The sequence below is a fragment of the Bombus fervidus genome, chromosome 5 (genome assembly GCF_041682495.2).
Source record: "Bombus fervidus isolate BK054 chromosome 5, iyBomFerv1, whole genome shotgun sequence".
In the NCBI taxonomy this organism is placed as follows: Eukaryota; Metazoa; Arthropoda; class Insecta; order Hymenoptera; family Apidae; genus Bombus; species Bombus fervidus.
In genome coordinates this window covers 18,847,785-18,874,464 of record NC_091521.1, presented here as the reverse complement: position 1 = coordinate 18,874,464, position 26,680 = coordinate 18,847,785, and the positions used below count along the sequence as shown (strand labels likewise).

The 26,680-nt window shown below is 44.0% G+C and overlaps 1 protein-coding gene across 3 annotated transcripts in view; it reads left to right on the top strand.

The window, feature by feature from the left end:
• The window catches only part of Salm (spalt major), a 71,851-nt gene that overhangs the window by 31,247 nt on the left and 13,924 nt on the right, over nt 1–26,680 (top strand). The window lies entirely within an intron of this gene.

Genomic DNA, 26,680 nt, shown 5'->3' with positions numbered 1-26,680 from the left:
CGGAACGCGAAAACGTGTCCCGGACAGAACGCACTATTTCACGTCGCGCGACCGAATCGTTTCCATCGGGATAATGAGAAAAATCGAGCTGGTCGCGTTCGTTAACTCGCCGTTCCTTTTCAATTTATAATCTTCGCGATTATTTACCGGTGCGTCATCTCGTTTAATTGAGTTGCCGGGGCTGCGAAGCCGACGCGAAACCTGGTCGCCGTGATTTACATGTCTCTCGCGACCGATCGCCTCCATAATCTATAATTGACCGCCGCGAGCCGATCCATGCCAGATACCGATACTTTTGCGCAATAAACGAATCTTTCGGACGTAGCTCGCAGAGAATCGTATTCTTCTTTCCTGTTCTTTTCTTTTTCTCTCTTGCCAGGCACACCGATCGCGATACAAATGTGAGAACGCGGATTCGATGGAAACGCGCCGATTCCAACTACATGTTCTAATCGTTGTATGGCGGAACGTGGTTTTCGTGTAACGCAAAATTGACTCGTTAATGGGTTCGTGAACGAGGGAAGAAGCAATTTACGTTCCGAACAGCTACACGATTGGGATGCTTGATCGGGTAATCGGGAATAGCGTCTTTGATCGTGGTAAACGTACGAACCGTTTCTTATGCGAACATACTAGCACGTTTATCCCCTATATTTCAATTGCCGTAACTCGGATTATGCATAATTGGAATAAGAAAAATTACGTTTTCCTTTTCTTAGAACAAGACAAATTTCCAGTTCCTTTGTATACGGTCTCCGATGGATTGCAGCCAGCACCACGCGAGATGAATCGGTTTGGCTAAAACGCACATTCCGTTTCGCCAAAGATTCTCGTACTTGTTAATACCGAACGAATCGGCTATATCGGCTCTGTGTCATTTTTGGATCTACCTGAAACGAGTAGAAAAGCTTGTTCGATCTTTATTCGCGTCTAACCTTCGTTTCTACGATACGAATACGATAGAATTATGAGATATCGTCGAGTTCGTCGAAGACGAAATTTGAATTGCGTATGCCGCATTCGGAGAAACGCAGTACACGTTCGTGAAATTCCAGGGAAATTCTGGTCCTATAGAAGCGAAACGGTCCTTCGATTCGATTGCTTTAATCGCCGCTGGACCGCTTATCTGTCGGGGCGTGACAGGGAACGCGGCGCAGCGAGCGAAGAATGAAATAAAAAGTCATGGCGAGGAGGAATTTTTGAAAACGATGATGGTGAAAATGGTGAAAATTGGTGTCGGGCAGCATGGTGATCGGCATCCGCGAAATTGTCGCGGCTGCACGCGTACCTACGCGTGTACCTACAAGCGACCCGTGTATTTCCGATATAGCGCGCACGCGAGCCACGTACGCGCACGCAGGTGTCGCATTTAAGCGCGTGCAAATCTGATTCCGCTGTCAACGATAGCGTTGAAACGGGCCTGTGTCGCGTCGGACGCTTAGCCTCCTGGCCTTCGAATACCAAACGAAACGGAGCACATTTTCCGTTAATGGTTAAGGACCGGTAATGGTTAACAAACAGTGTGCCGCACGATCGCCACGCGCTCGAAACTATGCGAATATCGCAATTACAGTCGCAAATTCTACGGAATTGGATGGTAAATACGAGATATTATTTAACTTTTTAACCGGGCAATTTCGCATGTCGAATGCAGTAATCGATGCTAAAGATTATAAGCGATAGAACACCTTGTTCTAACTTTTGACTGCAAGCGCTATAATTGAAAAAGATAAAAGCGTCGGCAGCTCCGATATTTTTCTACGTGATTAGAATAAATATAAAACCAATAAATGTTAAAAATTCTATGGAATACTGTGCGAATACTGTATATATAATGAGGCAAGTACCTACAGTAAGGAGAAACGATGGACCGAACAGAGAAAATAATCCAACGAAGAACGAAGGAAAATTAACGATGAAAAACTTGATTCGGTGACTAATTGTAAGTACTTGTTGCTGCATCGATAGAGCAAAAGCAAAGTGGCAAGAGAGTAGAACAAAGCAGGTTTCGTTTATAATAGGAGTGCGACGCGACGGAACAAAAGGGAACTCGTGAAACGTGGAACGGTAGGTCGGAACGATTGCAACACCAGTTTCCAATCGAACGCGACACCTCGTTCGAGGAATATTGCCGTGACCAATAACTTCCCGGACAGCTTAAACGTCGACCTTTAAACTCCGGAGCGTTGGTTGTTTTTTCGACGGGCAGAACGCGAGAGTAGGAAGACGAAAAGGAAAGAGATAGAGAGAGAGAGAGAGAGAGAGAGAGAGAGAGAAGGAAGAGGAGGAGTGGCGTCGATCACGGCGACGCGGACGCGACAGTTGCAGCCCGCAGCTAAAGCCAAAGCACGACGAGCCGTGGCTAATTGCCGCGTGCAACAAAAAGCTCGCTCGCTCTTCCTCGGCTCGGCACACGCGTGCGTCACCGTCACGCTCGCGTATTTTCATCGGCACGCACGCGAGTAGCATCTGTCCGATACGACGCGATGCGACGCGATGCGACGCGACGCGACGAGATCTTCGTGCCCTCTCGCTCGTCCTTCTTCCGCTATCATCTTTTACAATTTTCCTCTTTCCCTTATTTTCCAACTAAAATTTTTCCTTTCCTCCAACTCGTCCGATTTCTATCCGATTGCGTTCGAGGACAACATTCAAAAGTAACGTGCTCTCGCGAATTTTTTCCTCGGAAATGTATGGTTAAAACATCGAAATCTTTGCAAATGATATTTGTAATCGTTATGTTTCTCGACATTTTTAATTTATGCGCTTGATTAGCATTGGCTTCTGAGGGGTTCAAAATATTCCATAAAATTTAAATAAATTACGTATCGAGCTTCTTTTAAATTATATAGTTACCGAACTGCATAAAATTTAAATAAACTAAAATATTTACTAATACTTCCTTTGCTAGCTTTATTATAGCGTACGAATTTTATGTCTATTCTTAACGATATTCCATTTTTCTTTAATCCCTTTTCGATTTGACCAACTCGACGTTTTCTTGTTAATTAGACTTTCTCCGACCACGTTTCCTTCTTCCTCTCAAATTTCAATTCTTTCAACGTCCAGAGTACTTTCTTATCTTATTTATAAGACGTTGTATCATCGTCATCCCTCCATATATTATTTCTATCCCCTATTTTTATTCTTCGTTTCTCGCGTCCCCTTAGCTCTTTCTCTTCCTTACTCGCTGGGCGGACGTTTCGATCGATTTATCATAGCGGAATGGACGAAACTGACCTTCTATGGAGAAGTTTCGTGGGTGGTTGCCGGGAATCGTGTTACCTTAACGAGGTTGACTAGCGTGATACCTATAAGCTTAATTTGCCTGTCGTTAGGCGGTAGTTTCAGTCGCGGACACGAGGGGCCTCGAATAAGGAAGCCAGTAAAATTTTCTCGATCTCGAAATTGTCTTTTAAATCGAATATTATGCGCGCGTGTAGACGTAGCGTGGCCTAAACGAAGCGCGGAATAAACGAAACGAACAAAGTGGCGGCAAGTGACAAGAGAGAAGGAAGCGAGACGAAATGCTTGATCGTTAGAGTCGGAACGAAAAGGAGACAAAGAGAGGAAAATCGAGGAGCGAGGTGAGCGAAAGTTTCGTAATTGCGTGGAAAAATGGAAAAGTTAGTTGGTAAGAAAAGAACGGAAAGAAAGTGAGGATACAAAGAACGTTTGGAGACCATGAATCTCGTGTGGATAATCGACGAAGAAGAAATTGGAAATTAAAGAGAAACGACGATAGATAGAAGGGAAACGATAGTACGTAATGGTAAAAAAAATAGTGAATATAGTAAAGGGGGAAACAAGTAAGCGGCAAGTATGTATGTAGCTATTTAAAGTGTCGGCAGTTTAAAATACCTACTTAAAAACGAACGGCAGATAGAAATATCGAAAGAAGACACCGGACGTTTAAGAATACCTAGAGAACGGTCTCTCGAAGAAATTCTCACGAACACGAAATCGTGCAACATCGTTGCTATCGAGTTTCCCATTTCTCGAACATCGTAACACCCTATGCGACTGTTTCTAGCCCGCTGTTGCGTACGCGCGTCGCTATCCACGATTCTTTCGATGGGACATCCGAGCGCTTGTGACGCGTTATGGTGTCTCGATGCTTCGATCATTCCCCATGGGGAACATATATCGCCGCGAGAGAGTATATATCGCCTATATACGACAGAGTGCACGAACGTTGGTGAAAGAAGAAAAGGAGGAAATAGAAAGATGATAAGCCGATCCGGGAAAGAACGAGGACAGCTCTTCTTCGTTTGGAGAAATGAAATGAAAAACTCGATGGAATCTCGCTTTTTCTACCGATTGAAAGGAAGAAAATCGATGCTAGTTTTATTATATATCGTAACAGAAATTATAGAATACGAATAATATTCGATACGTTAACTCGTTGGAGAACGTTTAATCGATCGTTTGCTGATTTTATCTGCGATGCGTAAGAAAGACAAAAGGAAAAATTGATTTATTGGCCTGGCGTTAATCGGTGGGAAACCGATCGACCATGATCTTTGTTCGCAAATCTATCTTACTCATTTTTTCGATTTTCTAACGCCGCGACGGATTTCCCTGTCAACGAGTAATCGTTGCTTTGCTTTGCAAGTCGAGTAATTCGCTGGATCGAAGGTAAATCGATAAACAAGAGTGGACAGGTGAGAATTATCCTTGAATTATCTCACAGCGAAACGATGAAATCACGCTCGTATAAATAGGATTTTGTGAATGGGCACTCGGGAAACGTGTAAAACTTGGAAACGTGTTCAACCGTGGAGGCACGATTGACCCGTTGGCGATGCACCCTTGGCCAGAAGGAAGGGTGCTCCACGAGACTAAGGAGACTCAGCGTCGGTATCTATTTATAAAAGTGCATTTCGGACGGGTGCACACAATAGTGACGCGTTCGATGCGACGCGACGGGGCGAGCGGCCGATAAATCAGAGCGGCGCGGCGCGCGTACATCACGAAGCTCGCTCTTTTATTTTCATTTCGCGTGTTGAAAACGAAAATAGCGCGAGATACGAGGCCCGTTCCCCCGAATTCTTGCCCCGGGCACCCTTCACGAGCATTCGCCTCCGAATCGTTGCCACATCCTTGCCGTTCTGACCGATTTTATTAAAACTCTGATTCCCACAGCCCACATTCTCGCGCAAAGCGACAAATTTTGTCTCCTTCTATCGATAATTCGTTTCGAAATTATAGATTTTTGCTTGCTATGTTTCGTCGTTTCAGTCGACCTTTAGTGGAAAGGTTAAATCTAACTTTTCTAGAAAACGAACAGTTGCCAGAACGAAGGTTTTCTTAGCATCGATAACACCACTAGCATGTTCCGTTAATGAAAAAATATTTTCTTCGAGTCTCGAGTACCAGTGTAGTTTGGTTGTCAACGATTTTGGCGGCAATACGATAGAATATAAGGAATATAGGAAATAGAGGAAATAGAGGAAAAAGAAGAAAAGACGCAAAGAAAACTACTATTTACGCGTAAATTCACGATTAGTCAGAAATAAGCGTAAGAGTTTTAAAAGAACAAACTATCGAAGATTCGCGCGCAGATCGCAAGAAAAACCCGACCTTTCTCAAAGCAAACGGCACAATTAAGCTGGAATATCGTGAACGTGGTACGTGTTCTCAACGGTGACGCCAATATTAGTTTCCGTCCATAGAACTGCCTAATATCCCTTCGCCTGAAGGTGAAAAACAGGGCGAAGAGGGAAGATTGAAAGGTTTGGGGGTGGCGGAGTGTTTGCCGAGTAACGCGAGACCTCAAACGACGGCCATCCGTTTGCCGCGGCACCCCTGATTTTTCAAACCCTTATTGATATAATGTAATATTAATGCTGCAAACGCTAGTCCCGGCACGCTTGCTCTCGATAAATATTGGAGAGTATCCACGACAAGGAAAATATTCACCCACCAGTCGGAAAAATTGTATCCGGCGCGTTGAAGAAACAACTCGACGCAACCTTTTCGAATTAATATACATAATTCTGGTTTGAGAGTATCTTTCTAGTACTCTGTCGTTCGTTGTCTAAGATTAGGTTGCCTTCAGATTTCTCGTACGCTACTGATAAAACGTACACGAGAATCGTTTAGCCGTTACTTTCCTAGCATCTGTTACATTCCAAATACATGATACGATTTTAGCTGAAAAATCCTTTGGCCTGTTTCTCAGTGACGGATCGTCATACGCGAATAAACTTGTCTACGTGATCGCCGAGCGAAGAATGCATAAAATTTTACGGCTATTCGGATGAAATCTGGAGATGAAAGTTTCAACGCGTCCTTCGTGTAAAAAATATAGCAGCGACGTGAAAGAACGTAAAGGAACACCATAAGACGAATTATAAAAAGGTTATTAAATAACGCAAGGTAAAATAAGATGGAAAAGGTAAAAAGTAAAAAGGATGAAAGAATATGAAATGTTGTATAATGTTATATAAAAATGGCCGTTAGAAGAGAAAACGTAGTAGCATGCGACAAGTGCAAAAGCAAGCGATCGGACGTTCTTGTTTATGGAAAAAGTTGTCCGACGTTCGATTTCGTTTTCCCTGGTGAAAATTCAATAGAGAGCGCGCGCCGCCCCTATCGGCAAAGATCGTCAAGTTTCTTATGCAAAGGCGGATCGCGTTCACCCCGTATGACTTAATGGAGTGGAAAATTATTACGATGAAATCTCAGCTGGCCCAACCCTCTCGTGTAACCGAGCCGAGGAGTTAAACCCCAACCTCCGTCGACGTACCAAAGGGGTTGTTCGCGATCGGACGGCTTCGACTCTTACGCAATTTCTTAGGACGCGCGTTAAGCTTCTCCCCGAACCAAGGGTGCAACGAAATTATGTCGTTTTTACTGGCATCGTAACGCTACCACGTTGGAAATTGCGGAAGTTGTTGCTTCTATTCCAGTTTACGCACGAAAGGATCGCGTGATTTTCTTTCTGCTACTTTTACACTCGGATTTTCATTTCAGAATTAATTTGCTACTTTCTTCGCTCTTGCTACCTTCTTGTTAAAATGTTTACGTGCCCGTTGCACAATTTCATGACGAAAAGGCGAGGATGGTAAAATAAATAATCGAAAGGAAACTTCTTCGAAGAAATCGAAGAAAGTAGAGATGCTAATTTTTGAGTAAGAGGACGTTCGATCGACGTTTAATTGAAATAGGGAAACAACGTGTTTACGAGCATTTTTCTGAAAATTAGGAAACTGTTTATCGGAACAAGGGAGAACCTGGTGAATCTCATCTTAACAAAGTCAATTATCGTCGTAAATCACTGTCGCGAAAGTGTCGCATAAAAGTCGCATCTATCTCTCCGAACGGAATACATTTTCACGCTGACAGAGTTCCCCTCCTAAGAAAACCACGATTTCCTGCTACATAGCGATTCTCAACCGCGATATATCAATTGTTGAATGCTTACGTGTTACGAAACGCGTTATACCAGATATTATTTCTCACAATTATCGTCGTTTCTTTGCGCGACGCGGATACAACTAGGACTACTCCGAATGACTGAAAATTCGTCTGTCGGTCATAATCGTGGTTCGCTGATGTGGAACGATGCCCGGTAAAACGCAATCGTCGCGAGAGATCTGGCAAAGTGGCAGGAGACGTCGATGCAGGGCAACGCGATCGAAAATGCCGTGAACCCGCGCGATTTCTGGTTGCGCGCGTATATTTCTGTGTACGCCGTGCCGTGCCTCGCCGCACCGCGCCTCGTCGCGCCGCGCCGCGTCGGTGTGTATAGAGCGCGTGTGTGCCGAGTACAGACAGGGTGAGCCGGGTTGCGCGATGAATTACGACCGCTGGGCCGGCGAGCTAGCTGCACCACTAAAATCCCGACTGATATATTATTACGTATTATTGCTCCTGTTCGGTTATTTATACCCATATAACATAATGCCACGCGAGATTCCGGCAAGTCGGCGATACGTTACCGCTCGCGGTTCCCCCGGGATCGAGACCTCATTTTCCGCATCGGTCATAACTTAGAATCGAGCCGCCAGCTACCGTCGAATATCATTCGCGAGCTTCCTAAATTCCTAATCCTTCCTCTCTCACGGAACGAGAATCGAATTTCAGATCTGTTTGCTTGTTTATCGCGTTAGATGCGATAACAAGCGGGATGCCTACGCACCACGTACTTGCGTACTTGCGCGTTTCGATTATTACGATTATTACGATAGATAACTGGCGTAACTTGCAACGCTAAGTACTCGAATTAAGTTTAAACAACTCGTCGCGTACATATAATTAAATTTCCTTCGTTTGTTGTATTTTTGTAACGAAAAAAAAAAAGAGAGAGAGAAAAAGAAAAGAAAAAAGGAAAAGAAAAAATGGAATTCTTTGCAGAGCATCTTTATTACACGAATCGCGTACACGCGTGTCAAGAGAGGAGAACGACCGTTTACGCGGACCGCGCGTATACACCGTGTAAAAACAAACGCGCATCCGTGAATAACTCTAGCCACTTCATAGCTAACTTTTAAAATCCGTATTATCGCTACTTCAGGTATGCAAACGTAAACAAAGCTCCATCCGAGGAACTTCATTTCCTCCGGGAATAGACGGAAGCTTTAAAAATAAAACATCGTCGTTCATCCGACGATCGTAGAATTTGAGTAGTAAACGACGTTTCGAGGGAATAAAATCTTCTTTCTGTAGGAAAATGGAATAAAAACTCCGTGTTGAATATGGTATTGTGAAACGATTGAGAGAAATACGAAAGTGCCAACAGATCCAGTTTAATCCGACAATCGCTTCGCTATATTTTTCATCGTTTATATCCGAATGCGGCAAAATTAACAGACATATACGTTTACTTGTTTATTCGACGTTTAAATCATACGCCGTTTCAACTTCTCGATGGCGAACCAAAAACTTGAACGAATCAGCCAAGACAAAATGCTTTCTCGCGGTTCCATTAGCTGTGGGATCTTTGAAAAAGGGAAGAAGAAAAAAGATGCTGCTGGAGCAATTATCCGGTGGCAACAATGGCAAATCGTGCGCGCTGAAAGTTGCTGGCGAAATATAATCACGAGACGTGGAAAGATCCCGTGTGCGGATCCGGCAGGAAGAGGGGGGTAGGAGGAGGGGGAGGAAGAGAGCAGATATACGCGAAGGGGATTTCGTAGGAGGCCAGGGAACGCACACGTCGATCCCGCGGTTTTTATGAGGAGAGGATCTCCGGCGTTACGACTGGAGATCTTCAAATATTTACTCGAAACGCGGACGTCCTTCCGTCGTCGAGTAGCGGCCCGATAAACGTCGAGGTCTGGCCGCCTCCAGACGACTTCTGGATTTGTTTTGTGACTTGGTTTTAACCGCACGTGCTATGGAATTTCGTCATCTGGCAACGGGCTGCCATGCCGGGGCCTTTTTCCACAAGAATGGCCGGTTTCTTGCCGCGCCGCGCCGAGCCGCTGCCACGGTATCTTTATCGTCGACATCGCGAGAACTTGAATTCTACGCCGGACCGATTTTTTCTTCCTTTCTTCCTTTCTTCCTTTCTCTCCTTTTCTTTCTTTTCCCTTTTCTTTCTTTTCCCTTTTTTCGTTTTTGCCACCATTGGTGTTACGCTCGATCGACGGCTTCCGATTCGTTCGAATATCCACACTGAATTTTCTTGCAACGTTTATCGAGTTTAACAAGAAGGAACAAGGCAATTAAGACACACGGACGAAAGTGTTTCCTCGCACAGAAATCTAATAACAATAACAATGTCAAGTTACGCAACGAACAAATCTGAAATACTGTAACGCGAAAATTACAATCGGATCGATTGGCTAATTCGAACGGAATCAAATTTCCAATTCGCTCGATTCGAATCTTCGTTTAAACATTCGGAAGGGAAATCCGTCCTCGACGAGGATTAAGTCGAATTCCTGATAGAGAGAACAGAGAGAATAGAGATAATAGAGAAGAGAATAGTGAGAAGAGAGAGAATAGAGCGAATAGGGAAAAGAAAAAAATGTAAGTGGAATTTCGCGCATAATCGTTTTCTGCAATTCAAAGACGCGCCGCGATGAATAATGATAATCCCCGGTCGGTGCTTCGCGAACTATTTAAGCATCCCGAAGTAGAGTCTAATTCTACCCGGCCACAATTTGCATTAACTACACCCGGCCGTAACATTGTTCTCATTTCCCCGGGAACGCATAATTTATACATCGGCTATTTTTGAGCGGCCGTGTCGCGGGACCGTGTCGATGAACTTGTTCCAAGTCCAACCGGGGAGAATCGGCCCACGAGAAATTCATTGCGTGACGAGTTTCCTCTTTTTCGACGAGTCTAGCCCGGACTCGATCCTCGTTGCGCGTCTTTCTATATCCCTGCCATTCCTATACCTCTACCATTCGTTTCTACCTCCACTTTTTTTCACCTAACGCGCATTCGTATTACTTTTCTTTCCTTCGATACTCTTTTCTCGCAATAAGAAATTAACCCGCGTATCACCCGACTTTACTTCGTTTATTAACGATAACAATCTCAATAGCGTATACTATGTGCTTTTTTCTCAATTAAAACTTTCTTTGACGATCGAATTTAAATTGAACGAAAATGCTTTTGGGATATTGAAATCGGTCATCGTTACGTAGGAAATTCAACGGATTCTTTCCACTGCCGTTTCCCTTTCTTCCTTCGTCTCGTTTAAGAATCAAAGGAGAACCGATGCCTGATAAGAAACGTAATTTTCGAAAAATAAAAGAGAAAGAAGAAAGAACGAGGCGTGATAGATCGAAATGCAAAGTTTCGTCGACGTTTTTCCAAGGTAAAATGAACGCTGTGGTCGTGGCGTCGGTGAAAAAAATACTGCCGCGATTTCCGACCTATTGTCCTATCTTTACGGTCGATTTTCGTCAAAACTTTCGGCCGGTAATCCGTCCGATCGTAAAATTCTGCGACGCGTGTCACAACAGAACCGTAATCGCAGGTACTGCCATTTTCAGTTTGCTTTCCCCTTGACGATCATGAATTACGGTTATACTCTGATTTCGAGGATGTTGCTCGCTATGAAACACATTTAATTCTCGAGTATCGTTCGAAGAGATACTTTTCTTCGCAACTTATCAGCGAATAGATAATCCTGCAAAAATCTGAACGCAAGACGAACGAAATGGACGTTTAGCGAATCGATCGTTATAAATTTTGAAAATTTCGGAAACCTCAATTAGATTTCCATCTAAATACGAGCGATTTCAGTGAACTTTACAGTTAAGAGGATGTAAATTAAAATAACAACTCGAATCAACTAAAACGTTGTACGTTTGGAGGATCGAGGAAAGGAGATGGCAGATTCGAACAGCCGTTAAATTAGAAAGTCATCGAGTGTACGTATTTCGCGTATAGAGAATAATCGCCAAAACAGCGTTCTAAACGCTTTTGCTGAACGAATGTTTTTTATTCGAACGAATGGGACCGTCGATTCTTGTCGCAATTAACGCCACGCTCTTTACGAGTTGGTAAAAAAAAGTAGAAAAAGCCGGCCGACTTGAAGCATTTTTTCTTCGCGGTCAACCCCCTTCGAGCTCACCAGTCTGGAATATTTACATCGGTATATTTAGTCCGACGCCCACGTTCATAACAGTTTATGTTCGCTATCGCCACGCTTTTGTCGCAAGGAAAAACGTGCACGCCCGTAAAAACAGCCACGCTGACAACAGGACTGATCTCTCGCGATTCCTCGCCGATTCCGAAGATCCAATTGGCATCGTGGTGTTGGGCTAAATTAAATAATTTTATACGGTCGAAGAGCAGTTAAGTTCGACGATTAACAACTACTTTAACTTCGTCGCGATACAAACGTGTTCTTTCCTTCGCAAATTGCTCGACGAAAATTTTACTTTAACGCTTTACATTGTGCGATTCGAGGAGGATCGTTTTATACAAGTCGCTTAAAATTATCGTCAAATTCTAGTCACTTTTTTCTAAGAAGCCGGTTCAAAGTATAAGGATATCGATATAACACTTAGAAGGAATAACTGTCTCAAACGAATAAGCATGATTCCAGTGCAGTGCGCGCGACGTACAACACTTGTCCGTGACCGGCATACGTATGCCCGCAATTATCAGCCTCGGCTCACCGTTTTATATCATGGGAAATCGCGTCACGTACATCCGCATCGTGTTACGTATTGCCATCGGCCCAACCAGAAAGCGTCATTAGAGGCGATCATAAACCCATAAGAGAATCATCAGGATGCATCTGCGATGAAATAATCAAAAAGAAAAGAAAGAAAAAAAGGAAAGAAGAAGCACATACCGCTTTTCTTACTTTCGGTCGAGGGGAAATAACAATGAAACTCTTCCCGCGCGACATCCATCAGGCAACTTAAGAGATTTTATTCCTCCGTTGAAAAATTATCAGTTTTATTTTCAAGACTTTCGAGTGGCGGGTATATTTGCGAAGAGTAAAAGCCGAACTGTTTTGTTAAAATGCATTATTTTAACTAAAATGCGTGGATTTTGAAATTAAAAGAGCATTTTGCGTAGAATCTCAATTGCGCGTCTGACCGTCGCCACGATTTCGAGTTTGCGCGATTTAAGGGATTTAAAGTTGGATTGTCATCGAAGCGTTAAGACGAGTTATCTTTTGAATGGACCGCTTTGTGCATAGCCAAACGAAGAACCTTTGTTTCGTCGATTCTCCTTTCTCAATCGTGTCTTACGACATCGTCGATGAGATTAGCGGCTTCCGCGAGACTTCCGCCGGACACCGATAACGCAATTATACCACGGTTGCAGGCTAATTTTTCTGCAAGCCGAATCTTTACACCATCTTCCCATTCAATGAAAATCGCGGACAGATTTATCTCGGGAAAAGCACGCTGCCGTGCCGCTCTCTCTCTCTCTCTCTCTCTCTCTCTCTCTCTCTCCGTCTACGCTTCCACTAATTTTAGACTCGCTACGTTGGATAAGTGGACACTGGACAGCAGTGGCAAGTGGTTTGCAACTATGGTAATGACTATTCATCGAAAATTTCTACTACATTGTTCATTTTTATGCAATATACGATGTCACATCTGCCAATATCGCGAGTTAGATCAAGCCTTATCGAACATTTGTTCGTTTGTTTTAAAGTATTGTTTTAAAAGTATTTAAAGTTTCCGCGTTGTTTACCTTGCCTTTTAAATAAAAGTATGTTATACGGTCTGTTAGGAAATATAATATTTTACACCGAACGAAGAAAATAAAGATAGCAGAAAGAAGATAATACGACTAGAGTTTCGAAAGGGTAAATTGGACGATTTAACCGAGCACGGTAGAATAGCGCTAACGAAATTGCAATTTTTAGGCGTATATTTTAAATAACTATAATAATTTTACAGAACTGTAACGGATCATAAACTATCGAGAAAGAAAATTAGAAGAAGCAATTTTTTCCAACCACATAACTCTGTCATAAAACTCTGTAATGTCGTTGTGTCAAATATGAAATGATTTTTCTTGCAACTCTACGGATCCGTTGCATTATCTTTCGTTACTTCGCCTTCGGGTTGTATATAAATTGCGCATTAAATTTAAATCGAGCAATGGAAATCGGGTTTTTCAAAGCGGTTGGACAATTTCCAATCTTGAACCAGTTGAACGGTCCTTATAAAAAGTTCCTGTCCTTATACGAATGCAATGTGTGATCCTTGATATCTGTTGTTCGACTGCTAAATACAAATTAAGCGTTCACTGTTTTTCTATATTCCAAAAGCGGGTGCCTGTTTTGTTTTCTTAAGCGATTTCTCCTTTTGTTTTTCCTCTTTAAATTACAAATAGACTATGAGTTGAAATTATGTAGTCGTATGTGACTAATCGTCAGGTAAGTTCGAAAGTCTATGTAAATTGAGCGTAGTTTTCTCGAATCGATTTATCGAATCGACAAAGTTTTTTCCTTAAAAGCTATCGTACGTGTGGAAAAATAACGCGTAATAAGTTTCGGAAGGAGTATTGTTTAGAGCGTTGAAAAATTGTCAAAGTTACTAAACAAAGAAGCAAGCAGAGTGCGAAAGAACGTCGTAACATGTTGCGGAATTTACTTGCGACGAAATTACAAGTAACGTAAAGCGAAAGTAACGCGCGTAGTAACGTCACAGTGATATAAAGAAACATGAAAATGTTACGTAGAAATATATAAATAAATAGAAAATTAATACTTTGAATTTTCTCTTCTTATCGTGTTTCGAATCCATTCGTTCGGAATTTTGAGTTTTCCTTCTACTTCAAGCAAGAGGCTTCCTTGCTTATTTACATCGGAAATGTGAAGTAATTACCATTTTTACTACATTAAAAAAACGAGAATTCAACAGTATCTATATGAGCCATATTATTATCGTTCTAAAACAGTATTCTTCTATATGACAGGTACTTACGTATACAAAATGCAAGAATTTGATATAACAGAAAATGATATGAACGAGGTCGCGTTAAGATAAAATGAGTTAAAGTGCCGCGGTATATCGTCGATTTGTTAGAGGAATGACTGGCAAAAGTATAGCTGGGAAAGGTAAACATTCCGGGAAATAAAATTAAAACGTTCGAAACACCGTTGTCATAATCTTATTAGCAGGACAAGCATATTTACATTGCACCACATTTCTAGCTGGAACTTGCTAGAAATATCGGAGAACGACGTAAGGAATATTTCTTCGTTCGTCGATATGCTGCGAAAGAAGAAGGAAGAAAGGGAAGAAAGGGAAGAAAGGGAAGGAACGCTGGTGTAAATGAGAGAAGAGGGCGCGTTACTGAAAAACCCGTCAATTAAAGCTGCATTAAGCGTAAGGCGGTGGTAAAATCGTAGCGGAGACACCGGTGAAATAAATGGAAGAAAGAGGGGAAAAAGAGAGAGACGGCTAACGTTTCTGGAGAGCTCGTCGGCCCGTGAAAGCGGTTCGAACGGGCGACGACGAATCTGTCTCGCTATTGATAGAACACCATAGACAACGGGCGCGGCTGGTTTTTCCTGAAACATGTAAAAGTTCCACGCACCATCGACCGTCCAGAAATAGACGCGCGCCACAACCAAAAACGTGAGATCCACGATTTTATTTATGATCTTGTTACACCCCTGAAACCGAACCAGCCACGCGCCACCCCCGATATCCGTCCCTCTTTTCTTTTTCGTGACCTCAGCTTCGGAACAGTTTATGGAGCACCGACAGCTCCGCCACGAAAGGGCTCGCATCGACCAATTTGATCCCTCGATGGCACTTTTGCCTTCCAACTGGCTTCACCTTGGGTCGATTGACCGAACGGATTCCGTCTTTCTTGCCATTAGTCTCGTTGCAAGATAGATACCGTTAACGCTGGAATTATCTTTAATTATTAAGGACTAGAAAATTTGTATCGCAAGAAAAGACGATACTTTACGTTATACGTATAGTTTAGAACAAAAAAGATTACGTACTTTCCAAGCATGCACCGTTGTAAATCTATTAGGTTTACGAGTAAAGACAAACACTGATTGGAGATTCTTGGAAACGAAGGGACTCGAACGTTGAAAATTCCGCGATTCTCCGCTAGATCGTAACTTCTCGCAGAAATAAATCGTTCGCGATTCGATGTCGAAGATGTATGTAGTCGCTTGATGTGACAGCCACGAGGAGATACTGTTAAGAAAATCTTAATACAATATCAATTTCAAAGATCGAGTTTCCGACGATTGCGAGTGAAGATAATTGTTTTCATCCTTCGTTTGGTAACATAAATAGGAAAAAATCCAAAGGGACGCAGACCCGTAATGGGTCACTCGCGTCAAGCGTGCTTATAAATAACCTCTTCCCCGTAAAAACATTTAAAAATAATCGAGCGTAATCGAAAGCAAAACTGGTGGCTAAGGGGATAGCCCGACTTGGGTGGTAGAAGGAAGTCGCGTGGCTAAATTTTGGGAACAGGGAAAACAGAAACGAGAAGGCAGCTGTTAGCTTTCTCACCCTCTTCGCTAGCTTTCGGGGATAAACGCGCGGAAATGACGAGAAATCCTGCGTGGCCTGTCTATTAGACGCGCTTGTTCCCCAACGTGGCGTATCGTGTCGATTCTCCTTTAACTGGAAGAACACGAGAAATAGAAATTTGGAGCAAAGCAAATCCTCCTTGACATCTAATACAAGTACAGGCATATAACGGAAAAAGGAATTGTTTAAAATTTATATTATGTATATTTATATCATCGTTATATATATATTACAGGTATAGGAAGTTTAGTAGAATTTTGTGAAACAGAGTATGTAAGAAATTTCACTTTCAAAGTCCTTCTTCGAATCTTTAAATATCTTTGAAAGGGAAATGCAATTTTAAGTACGCGCGTTGCAAATTTATACGAACATGTTTTTTTTATGAAAGCGTTATCTACACGTTCCAACAATGGCGTCAGATCACAAACATCTCGTCAGAGCACACATGTCCATAAGAGTAGACGCATTAACGAATCTAATTGAAGCTGCGACAAAACTCGAAGGTTACCAAACCTGTACGTTGTTAAAGTTTTATTAAAGCTTTGTCGAACGCATGTCTGCTCCTCGTTCGCAGCGGAAATATTTACAAATGGCAAATGGCGATTGTTCAGGCCAAACCTTGAAACACGTTGCGAACGAATAGCACATTGTCACAAACGGAAATCTCCTAACCGTTGACAAATTTTCATCTATCTACGTATATCTTCGCTGTGTCAAGCAAGGCAACTCGGTCGTCGCGACGCTCTTGCAAAATTTTCATTCTCCTACCATTTCGAGATCGATGTAAGCACGGAGAATGCTGAACATTTGTTGTAACATGTCACGATACTTTCGATCGATCTAACGCGAATATTATTAGATCGCGGATTTTTTTTTTTTTTTTTTTTTGCATCCACGGGAAGTATATACGGTATGCAAAAATACATGGAACTTACGTAAGCGAGAAAGATGTACGAAATATGGAAAACGCAATGATCGTCGGACATCGGTTAATATTTGTAAAGCGAAACGAACGTTTGCTTAGTTTGCATTTCTTTAATATCGCTGATTTTTTTGGTATCGTTAGGATCGATACGATCGTTGAGGTAATCTCGTAGAACTTTTCCTCGACGATAGAAAAATATAATATTAAGTAAAAAGGCGATTCTGTCGTAATTGAAATACAGCGGCGTATGTGGTTCGAGGACGCAGGATCGGTAGGACGCAGCCGCGAGTTCGTCACAATGCAATGGTTCGATCCAGAGGTGCAGCTTGCGTGGGCGTTGATTAGCTCCGCAAAAGGGGCAGAGTCGTTTCTCTCGGCCGATTATAAAATATTCCGCAGGTAGAGACCAGCAGCTAGTCGGGAATAATGGAGGATAATGGTGAAAGGACCGGAGGACTTTATCAATGGGAATTGGCGTGGTTCTAATGGGCACGAGCCTGGACAATGGTCCGCCAGGGCGGATGGTCAACGTTTGCCTCGTGTCGCCCCCACTTTTTGTTTCTCTCGTTCTGTCGATGGTCAGCTGCGAACACCCCCGCAGCTGTTCCGTTTGTTCGACGACTTTCGGAGCCTGACCGGCTACTACTTTTCCTCTGCGTTAGCTATTTCTCGCGACAATTATTGCTCTCGAACCATTAGCCAGGGCCAGTACGGTCCGCGCCCGGTGTTAAGAAAATTTTGTCCCGTGAAACGATTATGTCGAAGCGCCACGTGGTTGGAAAGTATCGTTGGGGTGGGAAAGTAGAACGTTCTTTGGAAATGAACGAAAGCATCGAGCGAAGAGAGAATCGAAGCCATAATAGTCGAACGAGATTTGGCTAACTTACTTTTGATTTTTGGAAAACTTATTATCAAGGACAAGGATAAGGACTAACGAGATAATTTTTCGATTAATTACTTTCCAAATGAAGCACGTAACGATATATTGACCGAGGCAATGTTCGAAATTTACCACTCGTTCGATCAACGAAATTGTTCGAGTTAACGACATTTAATATATACAAGCGACGGTAAATCGCGCGTATTTCCTCTTTAGTCAGCAGCCGTGCGATCAAAAGTTTAACGCCAACGACTCAATCGAATATTTCGAGCATCACGATTCTCTCGTGTCTAACAGCTTTTCAAGCGTAGTCAGTCCGTGCAGTCGGAGAATTAATCACACCCTGGAGGAAGGGTTGGTCATCAAGGGGCACGGACACGGGCACGGGCGAGTTGTACGGAGACAGATAGCCCGGGAATTTCTCTTAGACCGCATCAACCGTTTGCATAATAAACTGACTCGAATATCAGCTGGTTCTTAGTTATTTTTTAGAATCTTCCTTTGCTTTCGTATGCCAGGAAATGCGATTCAGCCTATATATTTGCACTCGTGTAGCGTATATAATACACAGCGTAAAAAGAAAAAGAAGAAAAAGAGAGAAAGCGAAAAGAAATACGCGCAGTAACGGGGAATAGATGGAAGAGCGATAAATGAACGTTAGAATTTCAGTCAACTTCCAGCTTCGTTTTAACGACGTATAAAGCTACGCTATTAAATTAACACCTCGGCACGGTTTAATTAGATACGATTGCATTTGAGTATAATTTGAAAGCATACAAGCACCGCTGTGCTAAAATTTATAATGCTAGAGACGCAATATTTTACTCTATTTTTGTCTGTAACGACCAAGCTTAATGTCGTTCATTGAAATAAACAAGATTATACAGCAATCCAGCTGGAGTAACAGCAATGCTGTTCGAAAGATGAAATATTTCGGCAATTAAAAACGAGAGGTGAACTACTCTGACGGAAATAATGGTCGAATCATTAACCTTCGTTTTAGCCTGCGGAAACGGCTTAATTGTCGTTCTTCGACCATCGTAAAAGATTGCCAGAGCTCTGAACGCAACCTGTAATACTACCAGCTGATTCGAGAATAGGCGACGGTCGTCAACTTTTTCAACGCGTTCTTCGACGTTGAAAAAAAATCCTGTTACCTGTTCGTGGACGAATTATTAGCGAATTTAGCAGTTTCGAACACGTTTCGTGTTGCCAAATCTTAATGCGAACGATTTTCATCGAACAGTTATCTATCATAGAGTTAATCGCGTGCGAACTTGTCCGATCCAAATTTAACTTGCTCGTTGCGCATCGGTATATCACCTTCTTCAACGAGCTTTTCGTTTTATGCGCTAATCTGTGATACGTAAAATCGTGTATCTATATTCTCATAGGTAGGCGCAACTCTAATGCTTCGAATTTTCTTGACGTACGCTATATCGCCGATAAATTATTTACTATAAAACAATTTCTGCGAAATTGTAACGGGAATTTGGAAAAACCTGTAACAAAGGAAGGTGATTTAACGACTGAAAAGGAAACGCTTCTCGTACGACAATCGTAAAAATAGCACTCTGCTCGTTCGCTTGCAACGCTTTTCTCTCAACGTGGGTGGGACATTTTAGAATCACCGTGTACGTATATCGTAGCGCGTGAAGTAATGGCTTTCTGTCCCTATAGCAGTACCTACTTACACCGATAACAGTAAATCCGTTAGCGCAGCTGGTTCTGAGACATATATCCTTTCTTAATTTTCCTAGACCAAATTATCAGTCAACGATCCTCCGTGTTACGATCGTTTAAAACGACACGATCGAACAATTGTCGCGAATCGAGATCATTTCGCGAGCAGCTGGCTACGAATCATCGAGACAGCCGATCTCGATGACGTTCGAGAATTTCGTTCACGCGCGTAATTCAGTTTTCAAAGGGTGAGTTAAAGCCAATGGCAATTATCGCGAACCGGCTAAACGAGCGGCATTAATCGTCCCTCATTGGACATTGCCAATCGAGCGGGTAAAACTTGGCCTGGTCAAAGCGTAAATCTTACTAATGGCGCGGTTGCACGCGCCTCTATGAAACGTCTTCGGGAAACCTACCGTTAATTCGTTCTTTATTTATCAAACTACTCACTTGGATATTTACTTACAAAGAATAAAGTAAAGATCGTAATTCGAAGAAGCGTAGTCTTCCCTTCCTACAACGTATAGACGATTGATAATAACAGTCACCTTCGTTTGGTATTACAACGTTAATTTATCTTAACTTTAACTAACTGTAGCCGAGCTCGTGGACGAACCTGAAGTTTTCACAGTGGAAGTGGATTCAAAGATACTGATTTACCTAAATCGAACGAATCTAAAAATTGTTATTTGAAACAAGAAACAAGCATTAATTATGCATTACGCGCTAAACTCGTTCCTAAACGTGTACTTAATGATAGAACAGTCGATTTACTCGTACTATACTCGTGTATTTTAAACGTTATGTATCTATTAACGTAGTAACTTTTATTATACATGTTTCAAGGATTATAATTATCAAATCTAGCGAAAGATGATAGACGTAAAGTAAAAAATATCGAAAATAATTTCGCGAAAGCTAAAGCCAAGCGGTGGTTTATTTGGGGTTAGGTGCCAGGACAGAATTCGTATAATTAGCGAATAATATCTCGATTCTTCGATGACAGCTATGCGTGAAAAGGATTTCTGATATACGTTGAAAGATATTTATTCGCAGTGCCGTACGTATCGGAGAAAGAAGGTAAACGCGACTAAAGAATCGTTCGAAGATGGTTAATCGGTAACGACTGGTTAACGTAGCAAGAGAATTGGTGAAAATACTAGGGAAATAGCGGAGATAATAATCTGTAACAGGCGCGTACAGTTAAAATTTTGCATCGGAGTTCACAAGGGACAACCTAGACCACGCGTAAATGCATCTGGGATTATTTCCAGGGACCGGTAGATCATTATTGCTTAAAAGAAAAAGTATTGAAAAACGAAGAAGAGAAAACGCTCGTTACACTGTTTTCACTCTCGCACGGAAACGCAACAGAAATATAGCTGTATTCGGTGTATACGTATACCTACCTACATGAGCTGCTCATTGAACATCCAATTAATACTATCCGAACGATTCTCGAAATGTCGAATAACCTGCCGATCCGCTCGTTCGAACGAGTGGCCTGATTTTTCAACGAAAGCGTTTAGACCGGTTTTCCAAGAGGACAGCACAGCGGCTGCTCCGTTTTCTCGCCTCTCGCGTCGTTTGGCAGAACGGTCGGTGGACAGACGGAGGGGACACTTAATTACCATGTATCGTTGTAAAATCGTTTAGCGAAGCCGGTGGAGTCGTAGTCAAAGCCTGGTCTGAGGCTGTAAGAATTAAGCGCGAGGCCGTGAGGATTATTCGCATGGATACGCGACTCTCACAATCTTATCGGCAGTTTATTTACCTATATTATTCGATAACGCGACAGCAGCTATCCGCGAAGAATCGTGTACAATGAACAGAAATGAAATCGAATTTTTTCAAACGATACTGCTACTTATTTCGAAAGCACGAATTAAGAAGAAAGCGAGGATAAGTTCGCACGGATGACAATTTCGGAATTTCTGCGGATTTCGATTAAACGCTTGGATTCGTTCCTTAAAACGTAAGGCGTACGAGCATCTTTCTTTCGTGAAAGAGGCGTCGAGTAGATAGACCTGGTAAATACCGGCCGATGGAGAAAGGAAATACGATATAATAATATGCGATGGCCGAGATCTGCTGTAACTTTGGCCGGTTTGTTACAGCTAGAGAGATGCGAGTGCATTAGTGACGGCAGATTGACCCGTTGGTCGAACGCCGCCGTTTAAATTGCATCGCGTCCAGAACAATGTTCACGTGTATCGCCACGCAATGATCCACTCAGACGCGTCCTCGCCCATTCGCTGGGACCTGCCGCGCCGACTCCTTCCGAGAGGTACTACCATCGGTCTGCAGATTATGTTAACGAAATGGTTCGGTTATAGGTTTGTAAGCCGCGTGACCGATCGGTACGTCGCAAATCTCTTCTTAACTCTCTGTTCGGCATCTCTGTTGGACGTTTAAAGCGCTGTCACGACTCGGTCCTTCGAGAACCCTCTCGCCTCTTTCATTTCATTTCTCTCGCGGATTCCTATTAATTAGCGATTTTTAATTGCAATTTCACGCGGATTAGCGTGTTCCGTTCGATCGTCGGACGATCGTGAAACGAAACGGACGGCTCATTTTCTTCTCAATAAACGAAAATAAACGAAAATAAACGAAAATAAACGAAAATAAACGAAAATAAACGAAAATTCTAATAACGATAATTCGATGACTTTTCTCGATGCCTCTTGGAAATAAATCGAAAACCGTCGTCAGTTTCACGATATCTGCGAAAGGTGCACAGATACGTTATCGATTACTTGTTGGAAATCAACGTTACGATCGTATTGGAAGAAAATCGTCTTTAAGAAATAGCGATGACGTTGCAGGTGTCTAGAAGAGATTGACTGTCTCTGTTGTTGCAATTCGACCGGGCCCCTGAGACCATTTAAATAATAAACCGTCGTAAAAGGGTCCCGTCTTGATCCTAACGCGAACACGCACGCCATCGGTTTAACACGCACGCCCCCTTTCTCTGTGCTCCCTCGCGTGCCACGCCTTTCGCTCGTTATTGCCACGATGATTATTACGATTATTACGACTTCGTTTGCGGTTGCCGTCGGCAAAGGCTTCCAAGTCGAGTACGATGACAGCGAGGTACTTTATTAGACCGGTGCCGGTAAGAAACGTCGCTGTCCCCGAAGGTTTCAGATTAACAGACGGACATCGTTTTAAATTTCCTTCTGTGCTTAATCTTTATAGGTGGAATGCGGATGTACGTGCGTTTATGGAAAATTTCAAGGTGCAAAAATGTAGACACAGAATGCACGTGCATAGAGATTAGCACAGGCACGTTCGATAAACGTGAAACAAGTATCTAGCTTGTAGTTTTTTAAATACGCGTAAAAATTCGCGGTGTAGCGAATAAAACACGTTGAACTAAAGGGACATTCGCGTAACTTTAGCAAACGTAGATGTCGTTCGATACAAACGTAGTGGCATTGGAAGAAAATAAGATTTGTAAAATTCGAGTCTGTCGAACTCTGAGCGAGGAACAGGTTAGCGGAAATAACGCTTCGGTAGAAATTTCTGAAGATAGGCAGGGAATATATAGCGAAAATACTATTTCGAATGAGACTATGTCGATGTCGTGGCATATCGGAAAAATAGAGGAACAAGTTCCGTAGGAGTCAAAGGGGACGAAGATACCGATGTCTCGTTGCTTCGAACAGACAAGTTGGATGGATCGAAATATCGTCAAATGTGTTGCCAGACGTAGGTAATAGATGCAGAAGTTAGCGATCGCCTAGAGTCTGGGGGAGCAGGTTCGAGGGTAGCGAAAATCAGAGAATCACGGAAAGCGTCGTAAACGTTCGATCGTAAACGAGTCTTGGTTGGCTCTCGAGGTACACACAGGTATACGCCAGTCTCTTGGAGGCGGTGTAAGTGCACGACGAGCAAAGTACCGTTGGTCGGGATTAGATCGAAATTGATTCCTCGTCTGGGCAGATAAACGCGTTAACCGCGAGTCTGTACGGTGTGTACGACGATATCGATGGATTTTTTCACGCGGTTCACGTGCTCGCGCGGATCCGCATGCACACGGACCGCGCGATCGCAGTTCGACAGGGAAGGAGAGAGTTGCGATCGCTCGGGCAACACAAAGGGTGTACGCCCCGGAGGGCCGCCGAAAGGCGAACCGCCAAGAAACTCGACCGGCCGCGATTACAAATAACGATAAATTCCCCGGTCCGAGCAGCGGTAACATTAAAACCCTCTCACACTCGGTGTTGCGGCCGTGAATTGGTGTAGCTGGCTGTCCCACGGGGAAGTTGGCGCGAGGAACGATCATGATTTCGCCCGAACGAGATAAGGGTTTCGCGTATGACATGCCCGGACCTGGACTCGCCCCCCGCCCCTGCTCGAAGACCCGACCAACTTCTACTTCTAGATTGGAATCCATAGCAGCGACTTGTAGCGTTCTGAGCTCCGGTCCGCGAGCATCGATCGGCCTTCTTTATTCATTTGCAAACGAATAAATAAGCGTACAGACCGAGGCACGGTGTACGCGGCTGGTCGATAAGATAGAGTCCTGTAAATCTGCTGGTTACTTAACAGGTCGCCGAACGATCTTCGCTCTCCCTCTCGACCCCCCTTTTTCGCGGCCACCTCCACCTCCTTCACCTTCCTCTTTCACCTTCTTGCCCCACCTCCCCCTCCCTCCCTCCCTCCCTCTCTCTTTCGCCAGGTCGTCGCGCTGCGCCGGCTCGCGAGGTTCTTTATTACTTCATGCTGGCCAGACGGTGTTTTTCTTTCTGAGCTGCCTTCGTTCGAAGATAACAAAGCCTCGACACGGTTAACGCGTTACTGATCGCCTAACAAACACGCGGATCGCAATAACTCCAGCTACGGACTCGCGCGATGAAAACGTCGGAGATTTGAGACGAGGAGGGACGAGATCGTGTCGGACCGAGAGAACTGGCAATCGGGGTTTTGATACGAGCAGGCAGCCGGAGAACAAGAGCGTAGTCCCGCGGAAAGTTTCGCGAGAAGATACGCGTGTATAGTTTATTGCAACTTCGTCCTGACGGTGGTAGATCGGCTTGTTGGGAAACGGAAAGTTCGTCGAGAATCGCGGATAAACCTATCTTCGTCCGTAATTTCGAACACGTAGCCACGTATTCTTATAAGCCTATACATATATAAGCATGATATTTTTAGGCGTTTACCACGCTGTGTTTTTCAACTTATAAGAATATCGCTCGCTCGATTTTACAGTCAACTCGCAACTTGTCAGCGATTCTATCTCTTTTAAACGATAAATATTATACAACAGCTAAGGGACGTTGGACCTCCTCCTGGGTTACGTTTCAAGAGCTTCGCGAATGGGCTTGGTCTTTTGAGGCCGGCATTCGACAGATTTCTTCGGACTTCTTTACGGACCGTGCGAAATTCGGTGCAACCCATCGAACAACTACCTTACGGACACTGCTGTACCTTTGTGAAACTTCGGAGCTACTTCGCTACTACAGACCGATCGAGTTTAAAAAGCATAATTTGCCGATTAAAAGATGAAAAATTACTAGCGAAATATATCGTATACATTACTGAAAAAGTATATACCGATTTGCTTGTCACGTTATAAGACCTAGCCTTACAAACCAACTATACGTAGGTATACGCTATACGCTGGATGCTTCGAAAAACACGTAGCGATATCGAGCTACCATTGCACGAGCAGACGATTGCCATTTAACAGTGGAAGGAATCGAAGGAATCGAAGGAATCGAAGGAATCGGCACTCGGTGGTCGCTGTAAAATACCCCTTCTGCCTTGTGGCAACGTATCCCATTGCGAAGATCGAGCCCCCAGCGAAGAAGAAAAACGATCCGGCCGTAACTCATCGAGCCGACAGCAGTCACTCGCGAACAAAGGGAACCCGGTCGCGAAGATCGCGAGCGGGGTGTTGGACGGGGGGCTCGGAGTTGCAAATATGGCAATCGTAATGGAAGGAGACTTCCATCTTGCGCTTTAGTGTCTACCCGGAGATAGATTAACCGTGTGCAACCGCGGCTATGCCTGGCTGCCGCCCCCACCGTCCCCGGCGCGGCCCGCACAAAAGTATAATATGTACTATCGTCTGTCCTTTGCTCGCCGAGGAAAACCTTCCCATACCCCTCCACCTTGTTCCGGTACCCCACTCCCGGGGACGGCGACTGCGACTGCGACGGATCGGCTCGGCTCGGTTCGGCGCGGCGGAGTGGCGGAGTGGCGGAGCGGCGGAGCGGCGAAGTGGGAGGCGGAGGAGGCAAACCGGGCGGTGGTGGTTCATTACACGGCACGAATACCTTGGCCCCGGTGAGAAAGTGTGTATTCACATGCACGCGGTGCAAGCAGCCGCGTATGCAACGAGTAAGAAAGCGTATTAGGTACGCAGGCATGCGATCCCGGGTAAAGGAGGGCGGTCCGAGGAGACAGGTGCGAGCCAATCGCGGCCCGCCACGTGCAATTTCCCTCGGCGTCTCTCTTTCCCCGTTCATTTCTCATTCCTCCTCTATCTCTTCCCTGCCTCCCTCTTGTCTTCCGCCGCCTCCGCCGCCTCTCGTCGTCGCCACGCCGTCACACCGCCGTGCCGTGCCGCGGCGCCGCGCCGAACCGCGCTGCTAACTTATTTAAACGAGACTCGACCCCGTCACTACGAGTACGAATCCCTTTCGTATTCGGCACCGATGCGCCGTGACTCTACGCTCGCTCCACAGGCAGAGAGAGGGAGAGGAATGAGGGAGGGAGGGAGGGAGAGAAAGAGAGAGAGAGAGAGAGAGAGAGAGAGAGCGAGCAACGACCCCCGCAACGATTCTTCGCTCGCTGCTTTTATCGATCGGCCTCCTTTGTCCCGCGACCTTGTACTCCACAGGATGCACCAACCCCTTTGCTTCCTGGAAAAACCGCTTCTCCTTTGCCTTCTTGCTGCCTTTATCCTACATCCGCGTTTCTATATCTGGTCTAGAAATATAGTTACAGTTGGAACCGATCTCGAATCGATCGCCTTCGATCGTGAACGAATCTCCATCTCTATAGGATCGATATCCATCTCGTAGAAAGTAAGACGCATCGTTCGATGCAGCCACGAAATTAACCACAACAGACGGAAAATTAGCCTGTGCAGCAAGCCGTGTAGCAGCGGCCGTAAATTTCAAGGAACCTCGTCAGCGGAGAGATCGAAGATTCCCCCGGACAGGAAGTGTCTTCCAGGCCGCAAGGCGTTAGCTATCCGCTCTGGCCCGTAGTGAAACTGTCGGAGAGGAA